Source organism: Ceratotherium simum, chromosome 14 (assembly GCF_057802395.1).
Source record: "Ceratotherium simum simum isolate JZ-2026a chromosome 14, ASM5780239v1, whole genome shotgun sequence".
NCBI classification, from domain to species: Eukaryota; Metazoa; Chordata; class Mammalia; order Perissodactyla; family Rhinocerotidae; genus Ceratotherium; species Ceratotherium simum.
Window position 1 is genome coordinate 36,599,593 of NC_141913.1, and position 19,614 is coordinate 36,619,206.

The window sequence follows — 19,614 nt, forward strand, 5'->3', positions numbered from 1 at the left end:
CAGTGGTGGGATAGTGACAGGGAATAAGTTTTCTTAACTCCCAACCTGGCATGCACGCACATCCGTCCTGCTGTGCTACATTAATTCCGCTGTGGACTGTTTTCTACTGTTATCACATAGAAATGTACAGATCTGATGATAAGCTTCTTGAAAGCGAGGATTCTGTTACTTCCTCCTATTACCTTTATGTACTTCACACAAGGCCGAGTATCTAATAGGCACTTAAGAAGACCGTGCCAAATAAATAAATCACTGAATTCAACAGATTGATTCCAGAATAATCAGTCCTTTTAAATTCAGCTCTTTGTTTCATCTCATGTATGTTTCTATACTTTGACATATCCATTCATTCAATAAACGTTAACTGGGCACCTACTATGTGCAAGGCACTGTGATGCTCGAGATTAAAAGAGGAGTAAGATGTGTTTTCTGTTCCCAAGAAAGTGTAGTGGGAGAGACTGAAGAGTCAAGCAACAATTGTATGACTGTGCTATTTAAATACTATACAATGGAGATGGGAGAGGGACAAAATCTGGCCCAGAAAATCAGGAAGGCTTCCCAGAAGAGGAGACATTTGAGTTGAGTCTTTCAGAATGAGGAGGAGCGATCCATTCATCACGGGTAGAGAAGGATGCAATATTCCAAAATGACATCATGGGCAAAGGCAGATATCTAACCTACCTGACCACAATTCACTGTGACTCGGGTATAAAATAACCAGGTGGCTGAATCACGTTTGTTCATTTTTAAGAGTTCAGGGCCCCTGCTTCCTAGATGATTCTAGCCTAACTCAGTTTTGACCACAGCCTAACACAGCACCCCAAATGCTACCTGCCTTGTTATGGATTAAACCAACTGGTTTTAGGGACCCTATTTTGTAATTTTCTGTCGTCTAAAGTAGGCTTCAACTTTTTGTTGAGGACTGTGGTTTTCACCTTGTTTCATGATTGTAAATTGACGTTCCCCTTCTTGCCATCATTTCTGTTGCCAATGCTATTATTATGGACCTTTCTCATGTAGCCAGAATAACATATGAGACACCAGCCTGGAGTGACAACGTGCCTGACAAAAACAGAAATAGCCCAGCTCATATTATTTGCAAAAGAATTATCCCCTGGAGGTGATTTTTAATTTGGGGATTTGCTGCAAAATGGAAACCTGACCAAGCCTGCTTTGTAACTCAAAGGCCTGTCTGACCAATCAATTATCAAAACGAGACTTGCTGGGTACTGTAGCAAGTCTTTCTGGGCTCTCTCCTTTAATGGGTCAAGTCCAAGTTGCCTCCGTTATTGGGAAAAGCTGGGGGCTACTGAGCAGTTTAATTTGCTGATGAGGGGGAAGAGGAGACAGGGAAAAAGGTCCTCACATCCACATAAAGAAAAGCACAAAAGCTGGGTGGAGCAGGCCTAAATTAGAGCCAGCTACGTCAGCTGGGCGGCAAGAAGGCAGTGCGTGGCGTGCTGGTGGTTTATTTGTAAGGGATTAATAATTCAGCCTCAGGAATAAGATTAGGGCTTACACACAGCAGAAGCAAACTTGCATAAAGGTTAATTGGTATCTATTGGGTACTGGTAAGTGGCATTTATGCTATTTTGGTGTTTTGGGGACTTGAGGGAAAAAGAAAAGAGATAGAGACAGAATTGAATGTGGAAATCCAGGGAGGCCTTTTATCGGCATCAGGATTTTATAAAATCAGTCTCCTGGCCCCAGCAGGGGGGTGGGGGTGGGCTCAGAGCCTTGATGGGCTTGAAAAATGAATTTCTGTGTCGCCTCCATTGTAAGCCTTGCACGTGCTATTTAAACTTGACATGTCATAAATCCAATAGCGGCAAAAAATATGGCACTGGCTTGCTGTCCATTTTTATTTGTGCGGATGCAGGAAATGATGCTGGCATGTGAAAGTGACAGGTATTGCAAGCCACTGAGTCTAAGGGACTTGAAGGCTGGGACTGGGGACCCTACGAAGCAGGATGTAGGGTTGGGGACCACTATGTGATTTGGGGCATCCAGTCTCCTCTGTCCAAATGGCATCTGCATGACTTGGGTTTAGGATTAGGGCATCTCCCTAGCTCCCTGAATAACCCTTATTGCTGGGGTAGTATATATGGTTCTGTAATAAGACTTTCCAGTTTCCATCCATGTGTAATCAACTGTCTCCCTTAATAGGCTAGAGCTCCTTAGGGACAGGACTGTGTCTTGTTCATGTCTTTATCCTCAGCATGAGACCTTGGTGTTCATCTAGGTTATGTTTGTTAAATAGATGGAGCGGATTGAGAAGGTAGGCCTACCCTGCACCAGCATATTCCACGGGGCAGATATCTTCAGTCTCTACCGGATCAAGCAGTCACTGAAATGCAGTGATGACTTGATAATTTGAGAAGCTCTAAAAAATTTCCCTGTATCCAAACATCTCATTCACGGCCTCCTTGACTTCTTGAACCTCCGCCGTTAGTCTAACACCCCAGGCATATCAAGAGTCTCCATTGCATTGGTGCCTCTTCATTTTTCAATAACGCACAAAAACATCTTGTTTTGTAATCTAGGGACTGTCAATCAGATCTGGGTTTTGTATTAGGCATAATGTTTTATCGTTAGCATTAGCAACATTCTTCTAAAGAAGAGTCCAGGTCAGAAGAAAAGTTCCTAAGATTATCTTTTTCCTTTTCCCCTCCTCTCCCGCACAATCAGGGTGCACCAGAAAGTGTCACCTTACAAAGGTCTTGAGAGTGTCAGTTACACACTCTTGCTCTTGAAACATGCCTCCTTTAAGACTGAATTGCAACATTTTTAGGGCAACACCTTATGCAGGCCAGCTCTCTTTGAAACGTAAAGATAAAGCCAGGAAGAGACTCTCAATGCATTCTCCTGCTTCAGTGTTGAACTTGATTAAATCATCTGAAGGCCTCAAGATTCCGTAAGAAGATTCTTCAGTCTTCTGGGGTTCTGTCTTCCATAGCTTCAGACCCCTGTTGATCTGAGTATTAATCTGATTTTCTAATTACTTATTTTCCAGCTGAAAATTCAGCCCAAATGCTTTCTCTGTACGTCAAAATAGCTTGCTTTTCTTCCTTTCCTGGTGTGTCTAATCAAGGTGCTGGAGAAAGTGGTGATTGTGACAGAGACCTGGCTATGGGGGAGATGGGAGGTGTACCTGCATTAAGGGGGCCACATGGAGAAATTCCTGAATTTGAGTGTCCCCGCTCCTGTTCCATCCTCTTCATAGTATCCCAGAAGCCCCCTTTGCCTTGCTCCCCTCCGTCAGCACAGAAATGTCAAAAGTTGGCAGAGCTCTGAACACTTGGACTGGCATCTGAGCCTTGAGTGAAAGGGATGAAGAAAATGGAGTGCAGGCCTCAACCAACACTTCTTGAAGTTAAAGGTATTCTTATTCTCTTCCTATTATGCTATGATTGAAAGAGCCAGCTACACCTAGGTTTGAATCCCAGCTCTGACACTTAATAATCATGTGATCTTTTGGCAAATTACACAGCCTGTCATGCTCAGTTTCCCCATCTGTGAAATGGGAATAACAACATCTAATTTATGGAGTGTGGTGAGATGATGCATAAAGTGTTGTGGGTAGTGGCTAAGAGCACAGTCAGACCATCTGAGTGCGAGTCCTTGTCCTGTACTCACTGGCTTTGAGAATTTGGGAAAATCACTTACCCTCTGTATGTTGCAGTTTCCCCTTCTGAAAAATGGGCTAAGAATTGTGCTACCTCATCTTATTATCATGAGGCAGGATGGTGGTTAAGGGTGTGGCCTCTGAAACTAGACTACCTAGATCTGAATCTCAGCTCTGTCATTTCCTACTAATGTGACCTTGGGCAATTCACTCAACCTCTCTGTGCCTCATTTCCAACATCCTTAAAATGGAAATCACGATAGTACCAATCTGTAGGGCTGTTGTGAGGATTAAATGAATTAATATAGACAAAGCGCTTAGAGCATGGTCTGACATCTTAAAACCGCTATGTAAGTGTTAGAAATTATTATTAAGAAAATTAAGTGAGATAAAGCATGAAAAGTCTCTAGCACGGTGTCTGGTGCATGCTAAACGTTCAAAAACTATTTGCTAAGGTATCTGGAACAAAGGGTAGATCTTTAATAAGGTTCTCTTTCTTCCCTGTCCCAGGTGTGTGGAATGGGGATGCCCTCCCCTATCACTTAGCCAACACAGACACAGCACCAGGCCAGGGGGGCAGGTAGAGGAACCCTGAAGCTCAAGACTAGGGGACCATGGAAGATGGGTTTATATGTGGGCTGAGAGGCCATACACTCCAACAGCGCTCTTTCGGTTAAAATACAACGAAGGAGCAAGTTAGAAGTACTGCCCTAAGCATTCTTGTTTTTGCTCAGTATGCTACAAGGAAGCAAAGGAAACAGAGGGCTAAATTAAAGCAGCTTTTATAAATACTTTAATAATGATGAATAAATGATTCATCAAAGTTGCTTGGCAAAGTAAACTATTCCAAGATGCGCAGAGACCTGTCGGAATGATCGTAAACTAGTTAATAGATGATATTGCAACTTGCAAGGAAGCTCTTCAGAGCAGCAGCTCAAGCAATTATTTATACCTCTGCACATCCTAGCATAATTTAAGAAAAAGGGAAATTTACTTATCAGCTCTTAATAAAGTATTCATGCTACCTTAATATGAAATGTTACCAAAATTATTTAGTGACTTATTGATTCAGTTAGGTTTTATGTTACTCTTGGTATTCTTTCTTATTTAAATCGAGGTGGCAAAGTTAACTAAGGCAGCATGGCCTTTGATTTAAACAGTTCCTTGCTCTGGAAAATTCTCAGGGTCTCAGGAAAGCTTTCAGGGAGCTGGGGCAGGAGTGGAGGGCCTAGGAGAGCCAGATGGTGGATCTTGATGTCCTTGGGAGACTGCCACGGATCTATGGATGGTCAGAGTTGGAAGGAACTTTATCCATCTTATGGTCCAACCCCCAAACTAGGAACTGAAGGCTGGAGTGGCCAAAGGACTCATTGCAGTCCCCACAGCTCAAGAGTGGCAGAGTCTTAGAACTACTATGTCATGCTGAAGTCCTCGCTGGTGTCTCTCCGTCCACAAGGCACCCTGCAGTGGGCCAACAGGGATCTATCCCATTTGTGGAAAAGAGTTATTAAGTGCTTACTATGTGCATGGCACTGAGCTAAATGCTTGTGCCAAGTGGGGATTAGGATCAGATGCATGAAACAGCAAACCCAAATAAGGGCGACTGAAATGCAATGTTGGTTGTAAACAGGATGTCGGGGTGCAGATGGTTGGTTGCGTGAGTTAGAGCCAAGGTCTCTACTGTTCCCTTGGCCTTTCCTTCATGACTGCAACATGGCTGCAGCTCCAGCCATCACTTCTGTTCTCAGCAGGAGAAAGGACAAAGGTAGAAGAAAGGAGGCAAGACCTATATTAGGCAAGCATACATTTCCCAGAACTCCCCATGGGGCTTCCGCTTACATCTCACTGGACAGAACTGTATTCTGTGGCAATCATTGGCTACAGGGAAGCTGGGAAATGTAGTTTATTTAGCTAGGCTTAATGAACCCCCAACAAAATGGGGATTCTGTTAGAAAGGAAAGAAAGACTAGATATTAGGTAGGTACTGACAGTCTGCCATGCCTGAATCATTTTGTAATTTCTCATAAGGATTCTATGGGATAGGTACTATTATTATTCCCATTTTACAGATGAGAAAACCGAGGCCTAACGTGCCCAAGGAACAGAGTTGGGGCTGGGTCTGTATGGCATCGAAGGCCTTGCTCTTAACCGCTGTGCTACCATACCTCTCTGATGAGATATCATTTCCTTCTCTGAATCTGATAACAGCTTCCTAGAACCTTAATCTCTCCATGAGAGGGTGAGTGGGAGACATTCCAAAGCAGGGGGAAGAATGGAGGCAAATGCAGCCCTGCCTGGGCCCCTGCACAGTGGTTTGCACGTAGAGGGGCCTCATAGAACGTTCGCTGTGAGAGGAGGTCAGAGGAAGATTAGAGGTGGAATTCCACTAGGAGTCGAGCATTGCAGATGTCCAGCAGCCAGAGTCAGCCTTGGGCATGAGGGAAGTTGGTGCTGTTGGTCTCTGGAACCCTCAGCCTCCTGCCCATGTCTAGGTCCATTTCCCCCTCAGCTGACCCCCACCCTTTCAGCTGCCCATTGCCCTGGGTACCATCTCTGCTTTATGAAATCCTGATTCAAGGAAACATTCTCTACCAGTTAGCATGCATCCTCCCATGACGTTGTAGAGAATCATGGAGGGATGACCAAGGTCATGTAATTCACTCCCACCCACTCATTTTACAGAGAAGGAAACTGAGGCCCAGAGAGACGCATATCCCCCAATTTCATACAGAAGTCAGCAGCAGACTAGGAAGAGAGCCCAGGACTGCTGACTCCTGGTCTAATGGGTGTGTGTGCATGCACATACGTACATTGTGTATGTGTGCTCATGCATGTGTGTGCACATATGTATTTGCTGTTTGCATTTTAAGTCTTATTTCCCACGGTGTAATTAAAGGCTTTCTCTCCTGCTAAGAAATAGTGACTTTGGGAAGTACATTGGGAAAAATTGGTGGTAGAGAAATAGTCCTGAAATCATAGCATATGGCTGGATGCCTACTTTACCTAATCCAAGATTAGGGCTGAATGTGTCTCTTGACCATTAGGGAAAAGGAGACAGACAGACAGGCAGACCAACAGCACAAGAGAAGATGAAGGAGAGATCTGGAGCCAAGTGCAGCCAGGGCAGCCAGTTGGGGAAACCTGTTGATAGAAGGTGCAGAAAATCCACATGCAGAGCTGCTGGCTCCGGTATAAAGATTCAGTCCTTGATCGGAAACAAGCACCCAGGGCAGCTTAAGTTTGCCTTGGCTGTGATGGCTCAGATCTGCAGATGTGGGGACCAACAGGGCTGCCCTCCCAGGGGCCTGGCCTTGCTGCTAATGGGATGCAGGCTGCCTTGGTTAAGGATGGGCCAAGGATTCTGCCCTGATGATTTTTCTTTGGGGTTATATAAATCAGCCAGCAAGACAGCCACTTTCATGCTGAGATGTCATATTCAAGGCTCAACCCAAGATCAATTGCTGGCTGATTTTGATTCTCTGTCACAGAGCCTGGGCTAGCCCTGCCCTAATCTGGGACACTGGCAAAGCTTGGTTTTTGATGCTTTTCACTCAGCCCCTCTTTCTTCTTTTGGCCTCCCTCCTGATCCCCAGGCAATCTGTTTCTATGTTAAAGGGTTCACCAAGGACGGTTTTACCCTAGAGTGCTCTAACAAAAGAGATCTGTTACCCCTCTAAGAGAATATCCTGCAATTTGGCTATGCTGCCATAAGGGGGCGGTAGTTCCATTGACCAGGTGCTATGAATGGTGATGTTCCGGGTGAAAATTAACAGACATAGATGTTTTGTTTGGCACTGTAGTTTTAAAAAAATGTTGAATATGTCACCAATATTTTATTGTTAGGAGATTGCATATAAAAATCCTGATTTGGGGCTTCCTTCGAAATATTAGGACATTTGGCAACATTCCTTCAGGACTACAGCCAGCTGGGGCTGAGTATAGAGGCTGGCCCGTTGGGTAGGGCATGCCGCCTCCTAGCAGCTGTCCTCATCTGGTTGCTAGTCTGTCACTTACATTACCTGCCTGCTCCTGAAGCACCTTGTTTAAGCCTTAGGTCTTCTCTAGAGTTAGAGAGAAACATTAATTTTTTTTAAAAATAGTATAGCTTAAAAAAATTAAAACAATTGAATTTAGGTGGCAATAAACAAACTCAATATTTAAATATGATACCTTAGAATCAACTTTTAGATTTTAGACAAAATCTAAGATATCTTTCTTACTAAACTAGTCCTAAACTTAAACCAATCTTAGTTTCCAGAATATACCACACTTTCTTTTACCTCTGGGATGGCCAACCACCCCGGATTGCCTGGAACTGAGGGTTTCCTGGAATGTGGAACCTTCAGTGTCCAAATCAGGAAAATCCTGGGCAAACTGGGACAGATTGCTTGCCCTACCGACCTCTGGGCTACTCTCTCTGCCTGGAACTCCACCTCTTTGCCTGGGTCACTACTCTCTCACTCTTTAGGTCACAACCTAGACCTCTCTGTCCTGACTACTCCCCACCCCATCACCCCTCCCTGCATTCCCCACCTGTGCTTGCTTACCTGCTCACTTGCCTGTCTCCCTGCTAGACCGTGGGCTCCCTGGGCACTGGCCCATGGTTCTCCTCTTCAAAGTTGTGTTCCCAGCACATGGCATGTGCATGGTACACAGTAAGTATTGAACGCTGAATATGGACTAATTCTTTCATGTCATGCATGGGGCAGGCACGAAGTCTAACTTGGCTCCGTATCCCTCACAGGCCTGGCACACGGTAGGTGTCCAATATGATGTTTGTTGAACCGAAACACGTTAAACTGGGCCAAAGATTTGGATAGATGGATATCTCTTCTGGTAAAAGAAAAGGATAAAGGAAAATAATGATCTCCCACAACAATCTCTTTCAGATTATTTTGACTACGACCTGCAGAGAGAAATGCATTTTACGTTGGGACCAGTACACTCCCCCCGACACACGTGAAACAAAAGTGTTGTATTATATGGTTCTCCTCACTACACGACAGATCTACTCGACCTATTCTGTTCTGTTCTGTTCTATTCTATTCTATTCTATTCTATTCTATTCTATTCTATTCTATTCCGTTCTATTCCATTCTGCCATTCCATTCTGTTTCATTTAAAAACATACTTGTAATAACCTATTAAATTGATTTAATCATCACTAATAGGTCCTTCCCTGTAGTTTGAAAGACTGCCCAGAGTGTCACTACTTGTCCAAATTCTTAGCAGACTTTGCACATCAGATGTCAGGTCCTTCCCAGGCACGAAGATTAAGTGGAACTAATCAAATCCTTACCGTCTGTCAAGAGTCATCTGCATGAACCCTCACTGATAATCCAGTCAACACTCACCTCTACTTTACCAACAACTCATGGTAATTACTATCTCTACCATCTCCCGTGATGCTCAGTTTCGTTATTTTACATTGTTTGTTACTGTATTGCTCTCTTTTGCTACCTGGCTGTTCCTCCTCTTCCTAAGAAGATTCTAGGTCCCTTGTGGAATGTACCATGCCCTATGCATTTTTTATGTTCTTCTTTTGACAAGCATGCTAAAAGCGAACAGAAAAGATCTGTGTTGAATTAGAAGCATCTCATACCAACGTGGGCTTTGTACTGAGGGGCCAATAACCCTGTATGTTAGCATGTGATCTCACCCCATAATTCCTGGTTGCCTACGGTCAGTAAAGGTCCTGCTCAACCAGTCTCCATCCCCATGAGGGCAAGAATTGCTCCAAGTTGGATCAAACTCTGATTACAATAAAAGAGAAGAAAGTAAGACAAAGAACGGGCCTCTGCATCAAGGGATTTATTTGAGATGCTTAATTATGGAGGACAGCACCACAGGTCTTTAAGATTAAAAAGGAGCACTCTGATTTTCAAGACACAGAATGGTGTGAGTGGCCTCTTTAGATCCTGTTCTAACCCAAGACGTGGTGGCTTCTTGAAAGGGCAATGAGAGTAAGTGGGAGTGGCCATTGGAAGGGCAGGGGACTCACCCCAGGGACAACTCTGACCACTGCTCACTCTTGCATGGCCACAATGAATGACTGGGATGGATTTAATTTCTCCTATTATAACATTTCCAATCATGCACCAACTTCCCAATCTGAGTGCTTTGAATGGGTTATGAGTTGTTGAGTTGCCTCCACGCAGGCAGGTAGGCCCTGTGGCACACAGGATCCCCAGGTTGGGTACTTCTGGCCTCCAGGAACCTCCTCCATTTACCTCAGCTTCATAAACAGTCTTATGTTCTGTCTGCCTTGACTTGAAAAAGATGGAGAGGCTCTGCCTTATACTACATTCACGTGATCCCTAACATAATGCAGCAAAGTGGGTTTGAAACCTGGAGTCCAGAGACCTGGGCTCCACTCCTGGCTCTGCCACCCACTAGCAAGACCCTCATACTTCTTATCCATATGATGTGAATGACCTCCAAAACTGCATGCGACTTACCAATGCTGGTGGTAAGAATCTATGTTTAGTATTTCTGTATAATCTGTGCCATTCTATATTGAGTTGAACTTCTCTCAGTCAATATTCAACAAGCATTTTTGGGAGGGTCTTCTCTGGGACAGGCTTGATAGTCCTGGGGGATACAATGATAAGCAAAAATCCAGTAAGTAGAAGACCTGCATTCACCTCCATGCCCCCCTCCACTTGTAAGTTTGTGCCTGAAATGGGGTAATAATGCCACTTGCTGTGTGAAGGCCCCAAATCTCCTGACCTCGAGTTCAGTGCCAAGAGCACACATTCCGTGGCATTCTGCTTTTCACAATCATCCCACCCCCACCACACACACAGGCAGATAAAGAGACGACAGTCAGAAACCAACAGAGGACACTTCCCTGAGGATACTGGGTGTGAGTGCACCACCATGTCACTGGGCGCTATCTTTTTGACATCTGCTTGTGTTTTTGACACTTCCACTGTCGTCTCAACTCTCCCCCTCCTGGTAGTCTGCTCTGTGTCACCGCCCAAATACCTCCTTCCCAAATTGGGCCATGGGGCATCCCCACTATGAGAAAGGAAGCATTTGTTTCCATCATCTACTCCTCCAGCAAAGATGCAGTTGTAAGCCTCTCCCCGGGGAGAACTCGGCTGCAGAATCTTTTGTTGAACGAAGCACCTTTCACGTGAAGAAACGGCGGCAAGATAAAATGACACGTTGCTAATGATGTATTTTATGGACTGCCATCTGTCTCTGGAAAGGTCAGAGAAAAATTGCAGCTCGGTTGCAGGTGATTGGGTCGCGGCAGTGGTTGAGGGGACAGATGGCTCTCATCGGAACATGACAAGGAGCCTCGGTGACATCATATAAATGCCCTAATTGGGAAGTGGTCAATCGAGCGGGCCTGACTTCTGAATTTGATGTGTCAATAAACAAGCTCAAGGTGAGATGCTGGATCAATACTGCAGGACAAGAACCATCCGGCAAATTTACTGCAAAGTAATTGGGTGCAAAATGACTCAACTCAACCTTCACACTGCCGAAAAGCAAACAAACGCTTGGCCCACTGGCAACGGTGACAGTTTGTACGCGTCAACGGCTGCTTAGAGCGCTCGCTGGCTGCCTGCTAATGGGTCTGGGGAAGGGAGCCCCCACGGGGAGAGAAAACCATGCGCTTTTTATGAGGACGCTGACTTCAGCATAGGCATTTAACTAGATACTTCTACCAGGACTATGTAGTCTTTAATCTAATGTGATAATTATAGTTATTGTATATCCATTTTTACTCTGATTGGGTTGGAACATATATATGAGACACAGAGGACATCTTCCTATCTATATCTATATTTCTATATCTATGTCTCTATGTCTGTATCTATATGTATATGTATGTGTATATATATATGTTTGTATATCTACTATCGGTGTAGCTTGCTCTTTCCATCTCTGAGTGTAGGGAAAAGAGAATAAAGATTATCAGTTACATTAATTTCAGGGTGTCCTGGCCTGGAGGTGGGTGGTGGGAGTAAGGAGGGTGCTCTGATCCTGACCTGACCCAGTGGTAGGAAATGTGTCTTCTCCCGGAAGCCTCCGCTGGACCATCTAGGCGTGTGGACCTTTGAGCAGGCTGGGCAAGGGTGTGCTGGAGCTCAGGAGAACGGATTGTTAAATATTCAGGAAATTCTGCGAACTGGTGATTTGACCGTTGGTAGCTTGAAATCAGCCATGGCGGGACTATTCACACCACGGACATTAGCAAACACTCCACACCAGGCCCCTGGAGTCATTTCCAGCACACCACTGGGAGGAGGGGTAGATCCTGGAAGTTTGGGATCCAGCCAAGGAAGGGTGAGTCCAGGGCTGGGCTGCACCCTCCAAGGCTGGACTTGTTGCTGGGTAATTACACTTCCGTCTGGGAGGTGTTGGGTGAGGTGGAGAGGTAGCTGAGGACAGCGAATTACTGAGGACTGAATGAGCCAATTCACAGAAGGTGCTTAGAATAGGATCTGGCTCTTATATGGTGAGCTCTTGAGACAGCTCTTGCACTTCATTCAATACTTTTATTATTCCATGTGAGCCTTACAGCAACTGTGTGAGAATAGATTTCATCACCAATATCCCCATTTTTATGATATGGAGACTGAGGCTGAGAGGTCTAATGACCTCCTGTGGTCTCATTGCCCAACGGTGCTGGAGCCATATGGAACCCAGCTGTTTCCTCTGCGTCCAGCATGTTCTCCACCATTCTGCTCATCTGCAGGTGCCCAGGAGACGTGAGGGGAAGATGCACACCTATCCAGAGAAGGAGGGCAGGGGCACTAGAGGAGGTAGCCAGAGACTGGGAGGGCAGAGAGAGGGCTGCAGGAGAATTCATGGGCTGACGTAGCTGGAGGAGGTGAGGGTAAGTTAGGGTGGAAATGGGAGGGTAGCAAAGTAGGCAAAACTAACTTCATTTTTCCATATTTAACCTAGCTCACCAGCTCTATATCCATATGGGAGCAGAAAATTTAATTCTGCTGTCAAGGTAGTCTCTCCTGGTTTTAAATTCAGTCACTGTGGGGTAAAAACTAGTAAATTCATGATTCTCCCCTTTTTCCTTCTCCTTCCCTTTTCCCTGAGGGGCAGTTTTAGTCTGGGGGAAGGGGTGGCTCTGTGTGTGTGTGTGTGTGTGTGTGTATGTGTGTGTGTGCAGCTTGTGTGGCACTGGGAGAGGGGCTTCAGGTCTGCACTGCCCTCTGGCCTCGTCTTCGGTGAAGTGTGGCGTGTCCCACCTAATCCTTGGATATTAGTCTTTATCCTTGTGGCATCTGCTGCAAGGACCCCCGTGTCCTGTGGTCTCAAGGCCCAGGGGGGCTACGCTATATCTCCATCATCACTTGGGTGCTGGTCCTCCCTCAGCTTTCTCCACCTGGTTGGTGGAGCTCCAGCACCCACATGTGTGTACATACCCCTCCCCCAGTACACACTGCTGTGAGGTGCCCTCAGGCCCAGCAGCCCAGACACTTCCTCCGACCTTTGCTACCCGGGCATACAGGTGCCAGGTGAGGTGCAGACCAGGCTTAAAGGCTCCTGCCCCACACTCCAGAATGCCAGGGAGCTTGACCTTCTGTGGCCTTTATCATCCAGCCTGTCCCACGTTTGGTGCCCCTTTGGGTCCTGGGCTTATTCTCAGAGACCTTGGTGGTGGCCTCTAAGCCATTGTCAAGTTCCCCTCTTGCTCCTCCGACCTGCTGCTCAACTTTTTACCTGTGGTGAGAGCAGCATTCTCCCATGCTGAGTTTCCCATGTAGCCTTTGGCAAGAGTCCCCCAGCCTCTCAAGAGTTAGGAGCCAAAGCCAGGCTTTTGGCCTAAAAAAACCTCACGTCTTTGTCAAGCCTCTAATTCCTTAAAATAAAATATTTTCAGGACTAGTGTTCCTTCAGTGAGTTAAAAAAAATTCACTGGGCAACTCTGTTGACCTCTTTGTTCTAAGCTGGTGCTACCTCCCTGATTTCCAAGACTGGAGACACCCGTGGCAGGAATGACAAATGGGGAAAAGCAAAAGCCAGTTATTATCTCAAAATATTATCCCTCTGCTTATGTAAATTGCTTAGCACAGGGCCTGGCATTTGTGTGGTAAGAGGTCAGTAATTGTTAGCTATCATCATCATCATCGTTATTATTATTTTATGTTGTTGAGTGTATCGTATGTAAGAGTAAGAGAGAAGCTAAGAAACAGTTACAATCATATGGTATAGGCAAGTACAGGGAGCCAGCAGAGAGTTTTGTAGGTTGGAGAAGGTTTCCAGAAGGAAGCGATGTATAAATGGAGATTGATGCTTCTCTGGCCTCACTTTTCACTGCTTCCTGCCCCACCCCATTCTTCACTTTAGCCTCGCTCAACTCTGTAATCCCAGATTCATCGTCCCTTTTCCCTGGATCCCTGCTCTTCCCTGCCTTCTCCATGCTGGGAATACTCTCTTTCCTACCTCCTTCGCCTCCCTGGCTTCAGTCTCCATCTTGACTGCAACTTCATGGGAGACCCTGAGCCAGGCCCACCCAGCTAAGCAGGTCCCAGATTCCTGATCCACAGAAACCATGAGATAATAAGTGCTTGTTGTTTTAAACCACTAAGTTGTGGGTTAATGTGTTACACAGCAGCAGATAACTGATACATTTCCACATTCTCCCTTGACCAGGATGCTCATTATCATTCTAGCACAACTTTTTGGACCCAACAAATAATTCAATAAACGAGAGGGAGGGTTTTGCAGTGACAAATGGCTGAGAGGAGAAGCCAGGAATTGCAGTTTCCTGGTGTGGTTCTGTCATCACTCTGTTGGGGGCCTTGGGTCAAGATTCTCCCTCTCTGGACCTTAGTTTCTTCATTTTGGGATGAGAGGTTGGACTAGACAATCTAAAGTGACTTCCAGCTTTAACCTTGGGTGAAGTTTTATGAAAATGCTTTCTGATGGACCCCAATTTTGCAGACAGGCAGGAACTAAATTTCATGACTGGGCATGCCTAGAAGAGGCCTCCTGCCTCCCTCTTCTACAGACTGCCTGTGAGGCCTGAGGGGACTAGTCTGATCTGCACATTTGCCCCTGAGTGGGACAGGACAATCAGTTGAAAGAGGCGCCAGGCCCTTTTGGATGACTGCTGGTCTGACCTCCAGACCTCAGAGCTGTGCCTGCCCCTTCGAAGTCCCCGCTTGCCAGGCGGGAATATTCCAGGTGCTCCCTGGCTCAGTCCTGGCCCTAAGCCTCAGGTATACTGGGATCAGCTCTCACACTAGTTATTTTCTTCTGTGACTTAAGAGGATTAGCCAGACAGGATGTTTCATGTGTCAGTATTATGCGTGACACTTAAGTATTATGCGTGAAGACACGTCCCTTCACCAGCCCCATGTGGCCTGAGGACTGGGGACAGCCAGGCTTTCTCCAGAGTCAAATGGTGCCACAGCTGCACTGTTCTGACGTCCCAAATTTTGATGTCAGTGCCTCAGGATCTTGAGAAGCAGGGATGGGGCTGGCTGAGGGCAAAGGCAGTGTGGGGTTGGAGGTTCCTGCATGAACAACCACTTGGCCCCTCCATTCCTGTGGAGGAGACTCTTACCAGTGTAATGGGAGTGTTTTTGGCTGCATGAAGCAGAAACCCAATGACAGCGCCTTAAAGGAAGAGAGATTCTCCCCCGGCCCCCACAAATAAGAAATATAGTGGCAGCTGGAATCAGTCAGTGACCAGGGACTAGAGCACCAACCATCCAAGGTAGGAAGAAAGAGATGTCACAGCAGGCGTCTGCTGTGTCTCATTGTCCAGACTGTGTCTCATGATCGCTAGCTGCAAGGGAGGCTGAGACAGAGGGAGTGTTAGAGGTAGGATGGGGAGAAGGGGAATGCAGATGGAAGTTAGGAACGTGTTGGTTGCAACTGACAGAAACCCAGTTGTTACTAGGATAGGCCAAAAGGGACATTAATCAGTTCCTGTCACCAAATGTAAGGAAGGCCAGGGTGTGGCTGGGCCTTGAGGATTGCTAGGGCTGGTTCTCCAAACTCCAGGGCTCAACTATGCCTTTCTCTGCAGGTCAGCTTTTATCTCTCAGACAGCCTTCCTCCTCCAATCAATGGAAACACAGCTGCCCACAGCTCCTGAAATCATGCCTCACAGCTTGGCCACCAGAGAGAGGTCTTTGTCCCTAGTTCTGAATTGAAAGTCTCAGGGAAGGTCTTGGCCTGCCAGGGTTACATGCCCACCCCTGCACCATTCAACCTCGGCCAGGGGCAGGGAGCCTGTGGTCAGAGTGGGGGCTAGAGGTGGATTGTAGGAGCTGCTCTCATGAGAAGAGGGAGGAGGACTGAGCAGACAAAGGTTGTCCCTACACCAGGGACACAAGAGACCTCAGAGAGCATCACCTCCAAACTCCAGAGAAGTGAGGAAATTTGGCCTACATCACACAGCAACTTAGCAGAAGACCTGGGGTTAAAAAGCCTGGCTTTCTGACAGGGTTTCTCAACGTTGGCACTGTCGCATTTGGGCTGGCTAATTCTTTGCGGTGGGGCATCCTGCATGTTGTAGGATGTTGAGTCCAGGTATTGCTTTGGACCAGCAGTGTGTGTTTTCTGCCTGGAGTGAGCTGCTTCGTCTTTCTGGGCTTCAGTTTCTTCCACTGGCAGTAATGATAGCTTCCTGCCTACCTGAGGAAGGTGGTCACGGCAACCAGAGAGACAGTTTAAAAATACTCGCTATGGGAATTCTTTGCAAAGCCAAAAGTGTGATACAAATATAAGGCATCGTGTTACAGCAATCCTTGACTCTCCTTTATGTCCGAGAAAATGGCAGGCATTGAGAGGGAATGAGAGAGAACGTGAGGGTGTGTGTGTCAGAGTTGTGTCTGAGAGCGTGTGTTTCTGAGCATGAGTGTGCATAACCAGTTCTCCCAGAGGAATAAGAAATCCTTTCACCAAATTGACACTCAGTGAGCTACTCTGTGCCTGGAGGTGAGGACATCCGCGTTGGGTGGGGCTCAGTTCCCGCTTCGTCTCATTAATCCCCAGTGTAACAATTTGTGGCCTAAGAATCAATCTTCAAAAAGGAGGCAGAGCCTCAAGTGTGCTGGAATAAAGGATGGCCACCCGGCAATTTCTCCTCTCCCAGGACCCTCAACATATTGGCCTCTGTTGGCCTCTGACTTCCTCAACCCCAAACCGAGGTCATCTTGTCAAGAAAACCAACCAACGAGTCAGTTGTCAGCCAACAGGGGTATTTTGCTGTAGAGCATGATGTAGAACAATGGTCTCAACCAGGGGCATTTCTATCCATCTCCCCCAGGGACATTTGGCAATGTCTGGAGACATAGCTGACATCCTCATCCTCTCCCTCACCCAAATGGCAGAGCCAAGTCAGCCCGGGGCCTCCCCTGTCTGGCTTGTAGGTAGATGCAGACCCTGCGATGGCCATGCTCAGGGCCTTTTCTGGGCAGTGATGTCAGGTCACATGGAGACTGCCTCCTGTGTCAAGGACCGGGCCAGGGCTCCAGGAAGAGGCCATCCAGGAACTGATCATCAGAGGTGAGAGAACACAAGTTCCACCTCGAAACCCTCCACCGGGTATAGCCCACCCTGGGTGGTGTCCTGGAGACACTGGCAGGGTCCCCAGGCAGGAATTGCTTCCTGGAGGACACCATCTTTGAACAGGGCCTTGGGAGGCCATGTGGTGACAACACGAAGACCGGAGACACCTCTACTTTGACCCAGCTTCACTGTCCTCCCTGTGGACCCTCTGGGCAGCCTGACTTGTCTCCCTTGACTGAGGTGTGAGAAAGGCTGGGGGATTTGAGAACCTAGGGAAGGAATAGAGCATGGGGGACACGAGCTGTTCTCATCCTCCTGCGCCAGTGGAGGCGTGGGGAGGCATCTGTTGCAGGTCAGTCTCAAGGGCTTGGGATGGGGCAGAAAGAAACTGAGTGGAGGCTAAGTACCTAAGTGGAAGGGACCCTGGTGAAGAGCCTACAGGGGAAGTGGCTCACCCCCACGGCCCCTCTCGTTTCCCTCCTCTGCCCAGGAGCCCCGCCATGGAGGGGAGGGTCCGGAATGGCACCCAGGTGAGGAGGTTGGGGCTCTGTCACTGGCGACATTCTTTTCCTTTTCCAGCATGACCAATTAAGATAGCACTTTTCACATCAAATCTCTTACTTCAACCCGAAGGTCCTGGATTTCTGAAGTGTGTCTTTGATTTCATCAGCGTCATCCCATATTTATCTCACATTCCTTTGAAGGGAATTTAATAAGAACTAGGAGTGTGCCCAGCCTGGAGGAGGGGCCCACAGGAAAGAAATGCCATGGCTCCCACTTTAATTAATGTACAAGACTGATACACAAGAGACAATTTAAAAACTCTGTGATCAGAGTTAAATAAAATACATGAAATTGATTATCAATGAAGGGAAATTTGAGTGCTTTATTTGGGATTAAGTCAGTGTTATGGTGTTATCCATCCTGGAAGGCTTCCTGGAGGAGGCAAGGGGGATGGTATTCATTCCAGTGGGAGGAACCCCAATGTAAGGCAGGGCAAATGCTGTCTGGAGGCAGGTGTGGCTGCTGGAAAGCCCTCCTCACATGGCCGGCAAGGCTTCTCACAAGCACCTGCATTGCTAACAGCACCTTCCTGGGCTCTGCAGGAGGTGGCTGGCTGGTTGATTTGCCATGGAAGCTTTCCCCGGGGCCATTACCTGCGAGTACATTACTTTAGGAACAGACAACCTCCCTGGCAATTTCATTTCTGCTCAAATTTGTGTTTTCACACAAGGCTGAGTTTCCATCCACCTTCAAGTGTCCTTCCCCTTTCCCATTTCACGCTCCTGTCCCTAAATAATGTTTGCATCTTCTATTAATAGGACCGTCTTGATTGTGGCTGGTCCAGCTGACCTACTTTCCCCAGTTTTTCATTCCAGAAACAGTGCAGCCTGATTCTCTTAGCACCATCAACTATTCAGCTATTTATTCCACATGTGGTTATGGAGCTCCTGCTGTTTAGAGACTTGGAAAAAACCCCCAATACCTGTAAAATACGGTGGCTTAGAGTCTAGTGGCTGGTGGCTTAGAGTCTAGTCGGGAAGTCAAGACAGGTATTCACACCACAATTATCCAACCAGGTAATGCGGTGCCTTCTGAGTGCCAGGGTGGCACTGCCCATCGGTGTGCATGTCCTCTATTTAGAGAAGGTGGGAGCTCAGGGCTGGGCACACCCTGGAAAGCCTCAGGAGGAGGTGGGAGCTCAGTGAGTTGTAATATTTTTCCAGAGAGAAGGTCCCACAGGAGTAAGCTCTCTTGCTTCCAGTTCATAATTTCTTAATTCTTCAAGGAGAAGAGGCAAGGGCCCCAGGAAGAGATCCTTAGCTGTCTTGCCATCCACTTATGTCCCCAGCCTGTTGCTAGAGACAGGTGCGTCTCTGCTTCTCCACCTGCCCATCCCGCCATTTTGATTCGGGTTCACATATCCTCCTGGCTGTCCTCCCACACCAGACTCATCCTCACCTCTGAACCTTTGCTTATAGAGTCCTTCTATGTGGAATATCTTTCTCCTTTTCTTCATCACTGTAATAGGCTTAAAAACAATTCACTTCCTTTCCACCCACCCTTCCCCGCTCCACACACGCACATACTCCCTGCCCTGTTGAAGTTGGGTTTGGCTTTGACTTGCTTTGACTTCACGGTAGACAAAGTGTATACCTCACCTCCTTGATGAAGAGTTTGGTCGTGTGACTTGCTTGGGCCAATGGGATGTTAGCAGATATTAGCATGCACTCTTGTGCTTCTGCTATGGCCACGAGAAGAACATGTCCCAACTGACCTGCTGTGCAAGGAGAATGAGAAACCAGTGTGTGAACTTGGCCTCTACCTGCAGCTTGGAGCCAAGCCCAGCCAAGCCCAGACTGGATCAATGTCCTATAGTCACATAGGTGAGAGTGCACTATTATTGTTTTGAGCCACTGACTTATGGGATGTTTGTTATGCAGCATTAATGTGGTCATATGTGACTGCTACAACCAATGCAGGAG